Source organism: Monodelphis domestica, chromosome 4, assembly GCF_027887165.1.
Source record: "Monodelphis domestica isolate mMonDom1 chromosome 4, mMonDom1.pri, whole genome shotgun sequence".
Classification (NCBI taxonomy): Eukaryota; Metazoa; Chordata; class Mammalia; order Didelphimorphia; family Didelphidae; genus Monodelphis; species Monodelphis domestica.
This window is the reverse complement of record NC_077230.1, coordinates 355,317,836-355,324,264: the sequence shown is the minus strand read 5'-3', so window position 1 is coordinate 355,324,264 and position 6,429 is coordinate 355,317,836.

Here is a 6,429-nt window from a genome sequence, read left to right as displayed (position 1 = left end):
TTTATTTTACCAATTAGTTACATTTAATAATGATTTTCAACATAAGTTTTCAAAAGTTATAACATCCAAACTGTGTCCCTCTTTCCATTCCCTCATCCTTCCCAACATTAGTAAGCAATTTTATCAGGGTTATAAATGTATTATCATACAAAATGTTTCCATATAGTTTATTATTGTTAAGAAAATACTCATATACTCTAAATAATCACTATTATGCAAATATTAATAATATGGAAATAGGTCTTGATCAATGACACATGTAAAACCCAGTGATATTGCTCATTGGCTACAGGATGGAGCCATAAAACTGAGCATACCCTCTGATCTAACAATACCACTGCTAGGTTAATATCCCAAAGATATTAAAAATAGGGAAAAAGAACCTACTTGTTTAAAAATATTTATAGTGGTTCTTTTTGTGGTGGAAAAGAACTGGAAATTGTAGGAATGTCCATCATTTGGAGTCTGGTTGAACAAGTTGTGGTATATGTTTGTGCTGGAATTCTATTGTGCCAAGAGAAGGACAAGATGATCACCAAAAAGCTATAAAGACTTATATGAAATGATGCCAAGCAAAGTGAACATTACCAGGAAAGTGTTAATACACAGTAACAATAATGTATGATGATCAACCATAAATGACTTTATTATCAGCAAGACAAGGATCCAGGACAACTCTAAAGGACTTATGATGAAAAATGATATCTATCACCATAGAAGCAACAGAGCCTGAATGCAGATTAAAACATACCATTCTTCACCTTATTTCCTCTGAATTTTTCTCTAGTGTAAGCAATATGTGAGGTATTTCACAACATGAAGGACATGTGAATATGTATTATATGATAATATATGTATAAACAATAACATATTATCTGCCTTCTTGAGGAGGAGGGACAGAGGAAGAGGAAAGGAAGGAAGAGAACATGGATTACAAAATGTCAGAAAACTAATATCAAAGATAGCATTGATAAGTAATCTGGAAAATATTAAAATAGTAAAATAATATGACCATAACATACAAATTACCTAGGAGATTTAATGTAAATAAAGTTTGATTTTAAGTGATAAAGTATAGAAAAGAATAGAAATGGAAAAATTTCTTCCATTATTTATTATTATTCTTTTCCCTCTTCAATTTGAACTTGGATCATCCTGACTCCAGCCCTGGTGCTCTATTCACTGCACCACCCAGCTGCCCTATTGTGTTTTTACTAAGAAATAATCAGACTCTGTGTGAATTCTTGTGTTGCAAATTCTTACTCATATTGGGAAAAATTTTGTCTCCTTCTAATTTTCCAATGGAGACCATCTTTGACCTTATTTGCTCTCAGTAATATTCATCTGGAATAGAGAGATGAGGTAGCAGTCAGGAATCAATCTCTTAGATTCTGAAGATCTTGGTTTAGCATCTTAAGTCTGGAACATATAAATTTTGTGGTCTCTGACAAGTCACAACAGTTCTCTCCTCTGCAAAACAGGGAATATTTACACAACTTACCTTATAGAGTTGTTGGGATGTGCTTTGATGTCCTTAAATATAGGAATGGGAGCTATATTATTCTTAAAAGGATTCTGACTGACACTAGTAATAAAAAACAAAGACAAGATTCTAAGTGAATAAAGTCTTAGCAAAATCATCCCCCATCTTCACTAGTTTTGCTGCAGATCTATGAGTCATTTCCACCTGGGACTAAGGATAATGACTATTCTGCTTGGTCTTCTTTATGGCCCTCTAAGTCCTTTGAAATCAGGAGCCAGTCCTGGGGATGGTCTTTGCACTTTTTGGTTCATGATGCATTTCTCAATTGACTTTTATTTCCCCGATCTCTCCCAATTGCAAAGGGAATTTGCATAGCTTGGTCTAGAACTTCAGGGTCCCTTGGCATCCTCCCATCCTGATCCCTAAGGCATGACTATAGAGACAAAGAATCATTTATGACTTAGAAGGCTAAATCAGAATAAGGAAGGATCCCAAGAGATCTTACTGGCACAGACTAGAAAAAAAGTCCATGGCTCTTAGGGTAAATGTATTTTTTTTTTGTATGAATAGGCAGGCAAACCTATTATACTCCCCTTGATAGGAGAATATGAGTACAAAGGAACATGAGGTGGATGAGGAGATTAAGATAGGGAATGCAGGCTGAGATGGTTACAGCCTCGGGGAAGGAGAAGGTTAAGAGGAGAGAGAGAGACATTGCTAGAGAAGATTGAAGATCAGAGAGAGAGAGAGAGAGAGAGAGAGAGAGAGAGAGAGAGAGAGAGAGAGAGAGAGAGAGAGAGACAGAGAGAGAGAGACAGAGAGAGAGACAGAGACAGAGACAGAGACAGAGACAGAGACAGAGAGACAGAGACAGAGACAGAGACAGAGAAACAGAGAGAGAGAGACAGAGAGAGAGAGCTTCAAGGTCGCCGCCTCTGTATTTATTGCCTTCCTCTGATTAGGGAAGTATTCTCAAGCATTTAGTAACCACGTTACAAAGCATGGACAATAAGGATTGGATAGTGGGGTGAGAGTAACACCTTTTTAGGCGTGTAGATTATAACCCGCACTTTCCCCGGGAGTGCTCCGAACATGTTAATGAGTTTGTCTTAGGCAACAGGCCATGTGGTCAGGTCAAGGTTACCTTAACAAACCTTATTGGTAAAACCTTGTGCTTGGAGACACAGTCGCCATACAGTCATTTATGATTCATTGCTGTGAATATGCTTGGGATGCTACATATCCCCCTTTTTTGTTTTTTAAAATAAAATGAAAGGTGATTGATATAGAAATGTGACTAAAATTAAAATATAAAAATCATGTAGCATCATCAATTGATGCTTGAGGTGATTAAAAATAGATATTCAAAATATATTGCCAAAGCCTTGGCTGAAAAAAGTAAGTGTGATTAACAACAATAATAAAATCTTTCTCTTTACTCATAAAGATTATTGCAAAGATAAAATGTGTTCTTATTACTAAACAATCAAGATCAAAGATAAAAATTTTCATAAACGATTAAAAATAATGACAAAAGTAATGAGAAAATAGTTTTCACTCTGATTATCCTGAATTATTGAGGTAGTAGTCCCATAGAACATAGGATAGGTGCATTAGATTATTACCCACACACAGTTAGGATTACAAGAAGTTGCCAGTGCTTTCGTAGCAAGATAAAAGATGACTGCATCTGGATATGAAGGGGAATTTCCTTTTTCTCTCTTGTACTGATTATGCATTTTAGGGATGTACCCACCTAGATGCCTGCCACACAGCAATATGGTTGGACTTTGATACCCGAGCCACCTGTGAATGAGGGTGTCAAGCACTGTGTCCAGTACCTCCAACCTCAGCAGCCCACATATATCCATCTCTTATGGAATATATGCCTGTGTGTGTGGCTTTGGCTATCCAGCCCATTGAGGTGTCCTCTGCATTCCCTTTTCTGCAATCAGTGATGGTTTCCCAGGATAGTCACCTGCAACTTAACAAATGCTGTCATGTTCTTATAATCTCATTCTGTTGGGTACATATAAAGAGAAAAATTTACACCTTCATTGCTCAGGATTAGAGTGTTAAAAGTACTTGAAATATACTTCAAAATATGAGAAAAATGAAAACAACATAGTATAATCAAAATATTCAGAGAAAATAAAGTGAGAGCATCAAATCAAAATTACTCAATAGGATTAAAATGATATAAAAATGGTGTAAAAATGTTCTTAAAAATACTTTCTGTCTTATCCCCCCCTTTTTTTTGAATAGCATACCAAATATATTAGCATCTTTTACATTTTTCAAACAGTAGTGCAAACATTAATACAAATATCAATTTTGCCATAAATATAACATTTTGATTTGTTGAAGACATAACAAAAACGAAGCTAATGAAATGACATTGTACCTTCTGGCTGCATATTTCTTATATGAGCCTTATTTAAATCTCTGCTAAAAATGAACTAATCAATATAATAACCAAGAATATAACATAACCAATGTTTGCAAAATTCATTCCACCAAACCAGTGTTTGTACTGATAGAAGCTTGAGTTGCTTTCTATGTAGAAGCAATTTCTACAGTTACTTGTTCATACAGAGTTTGATGTAACTTATTTTTCCTTATTGTAAATGAATAATATTCAATGTGCTTTTTCTACAATCTTATTAGTACCAAATTTTTTCCTATTTTCAATACATACTCCAAAAAAGGGAAACTTAGTGTATACTTTGCCCTTGCTCCATGTATGTGTGTAATAACCTATTCCATCTAGGGGGTTCAACAACTGCCTGTCCACAGAGATTGTCCAACCTAGGCTTTACTTTCACATACCAGAACGTCTTCCAGTACTTGAAGTGGAAGCTAATAGACCCCGAATCCAGCGGCCTGCCTGAATTCTGGGACTGGTGTCAGAGAGCAAGAAAGAGGTCCCATAAAGATATAATCCAAAAGATGGGGTTTCAGGAGTAATGATCAACAATGATATTAACATTTAACTACAGTAATGGCAGTTGGCTCATAATGTCTACATAGATTTTGTCAGGAATATAACCTACACATAGATGTAGATGATCAATTTTCAATAACTTTGATTCCTAATTAAAAATTTCTAAAGTGCATTTTGCCCGATATCTCATCCCTTTTTTAAGAGTGATATCAGGACCATCTGTCCATTAAACATTCTTGTGCAGCATCTCCTGCATTGAACATAATTTTTGTAGTCAGGGTTGCTAGGTTTGTGTTATGAATGAAAAATTTCTATCTCCTTTCCTTTGGAGAGTCATACCAATGTCTATTCCCTTGTTGATAGATCAATTTTTTACAATACAAGGAGTTTTACAATGCATACAAAATAAATTTCCTTTTGACATATATAACAGATATCCAAAATGAAAGGTATACATTAGTGTTTGAACAATTATAGCTGTTTCGATTTTGATCCCATGATAAAGTCTTTGGAGTGTGAGATCCATCTGGTGTCATAAATATATACAAGTGGGGTTTAGTCCATACAAGTTGACATGCTTGATATTGGTTTAGGTATAAAAGACCAATGGATGTCAGCATGACAATTGTCCATCAGTAGAATAGTAAGTGTCATTAAAAGTAGTGTAATATCAGTGTTTGGTTTTTATAGTCACCAATAATGGTTTCTTCCAGTGTGCCTGTTATACAATCAGCTGGCATCGTTGATGTTACTTGTCTGCTTCTCTTCCTGGTCCCGTGCCACATGGCATGACGTGCTTGGTGGGTGACCAGGTGTTTTCATTCTCTATAAACATACAAACAAAACCTCGACCCAAAATTATCATCCTGTTGGGTCCCTAACAGTCTTAATCTTCTGGCAATATTCAGCCCAATCCATGTACAACATACAATGCAACGTTTATCATCACATGGGAATTGTGATTTAATAATATTAGCTTATATTCCTTCTGGGGTGTAGGAGAGATAGATGGTTAGTAATACCATTTCCACCCCGTTTTTCTTTTTAAAAGCTTCAATGCCTTTTCCAAAAACTTATTGAATAAGATTGATTCTAATGAAGATCTAATTTGTTCTCACAAATTTAAAATGAACCCTATAAGATAAATATTATACATACATTTTGGATATTAGCAACAATTTGTGTTACAATTGGACAGTATTCACTGCATTGTTTTAACATTTCAATAGTATGATATTCATTTGATCAAATTTGGGTAACATGGAACAATTCCAATAAAATAATTGCAGGTTACATATTGTACAAATACCCTTTGAAGTTTTCAGGTACATGGTAAACTTAGCTCTTACAACAAATACCCATATACTGGCATAATAGAATGCTTGTGAGCAAATTAATGACATTTTTCTCTAGATAAACTGTCTTTCATAAAAGTACATTTGTGTGGATATTGCATTAGACCTGCCTATAGGGCAGTGATGGTTTTTCCAGCTCATTGGCTGCTTTTCCTGTTGTCTGGCATCGGTGCCATGTTGTGGATGGTGCCAGACACATCTGCATTGACTTTCTGGGCAGACTGTCTTTCAGCTGGATCATTTCAGTTTTCTTCCATGGACTTCTGGTATCATCAGAGGCCACCTGCCCGGATACGTCTTTGTGATTCCATACCTCAATGAATGCTCCTCAAGTTGCACATGCTTGAATGCCTATGACAGAGGAATTTCACTCCCAAATTCAGGGTGCCACATGTGGGGTTTTCCTTAATGGACTTCCCTGATTAGCAGGGTCCCACAAGGGAAGGGGCTCACATCATGAGATGTGTCTGCTTGCCAGCGGAGACAGGAAGAGAAAAAAAATGTATATGTTTTATATGTCAGGGACAGAGTGAGGACTTCATCATTATCTACTATGCCCACACATATCCACATAGGTTTATTGTTTATTGATTCATTATTTTGTTTATTGTCTAGACTAAAAAAAGTGATGGAGAAAATGTTAATAA